Raw genomic sequence first — 1,163 nt, 5'->3', positions numbered from 1 at the left:
CTAGCAAGATCGATTTTTTGAGAGAAAATCCTTGTCCGAGAAACTGAAAACAAAAATTCCTTTTGCAGAACTACGAGAGCTGTATGGTGAGTACTTGAAATACCAAGACTGTTTTTCTATCAGGGGAATAAATACGTTACGCATTAATAGATTATTGACAGTCATTTGATACGGAAGGTTATCACCGCCCTCCTCGGAAGTGCATGAGATAGAGACGAAAAATATATGTTTCTTGTACGAAGCGAAGTTACTTGGTTACTTGATTCAAGTATCGCCTTGTCTACTACAAGGCGACCTCTAGGTCCGAATTCGATTTCCTGGAACCACTGCAACGTAATTTTCTCTGTACCACTGTTTGGTGGAATTTGAGTAGTGACAGCATGGAGAGTACGGACAGAATAGGCAATCTACTTCATGTTGTTTCAGAAAAGGCAGTTGCAGTCCTTCCGTAGGCAAATCTCCTGATAAATTTGCTGTTTCATGTTTCCAGAACTAGCAATAGTTTCGCAACTTCAGAGCTTGCCAGACAAGAGACTTTTGGAGACTTTCGATTTCTTCTTGATTTTACATTCTTCCGGCACTCTTCCGGTCAACCGAGATTTCAAATTCTCGCCCAGGAATTTCATCGAGAAATGGAAGATGGTACGTGTGTGTCCTGAATTTACTACGGGAATCACTGGGTCAATTGGAGCTTGATATTGCACGTCTTACCTCGTGGTCAGTTGAGTATCGAAAGAGGACTTGTCAATCAAGTGCCTGACCACAGAGGAAGCGTGTTGCCAGATGTGATATTAATTCCTTTCCATAAAGTGAATCCAGATGCTAACTGAGCTACTCTCATGACGAGGGGTACATTGACCCCTCACATCTTCCTTCTTCTCCTTAAAATGTTTGGATTATTGAGAGAACGAAAAACAAAACATCATCATGCCTATATTGAACTGCAAAACATAAAATTTTAACTTATTTTAACATCATGTAACTCAATCCATCAAGTCAACTATCAAGCTCTTTTACCAAGTTTTATCCAAGCAGATTGAGCACTATTATATGAAATATGTAAGTGGCACTTAACCCTCCTATACTCGCGTACAAAATCATAACACGTATACTCGCGCACGGTGTCACAGACCGAAAATTAAACTTCTCTGTAATGTTGCTAT

The sequence above is a fragment of the Toxorhynchites rutilus genome, chromosome 2 (assembly GCF_029784135.1).
Source record: "Toxorhynchites rutilus septentrionalis strain SRP chromosome 2, ASM2978413v1, whole genome shotgun sequence".
Taxonomy (NCBI): Eukaryota; Metazoa; Arthropoda; class Insecta; order Diptera; family Culicidae; genus Toxorhynchites; species Toxorhynchites rutilus.
This window is presented reverse-complemented; position numbering follows the sequence as displayed.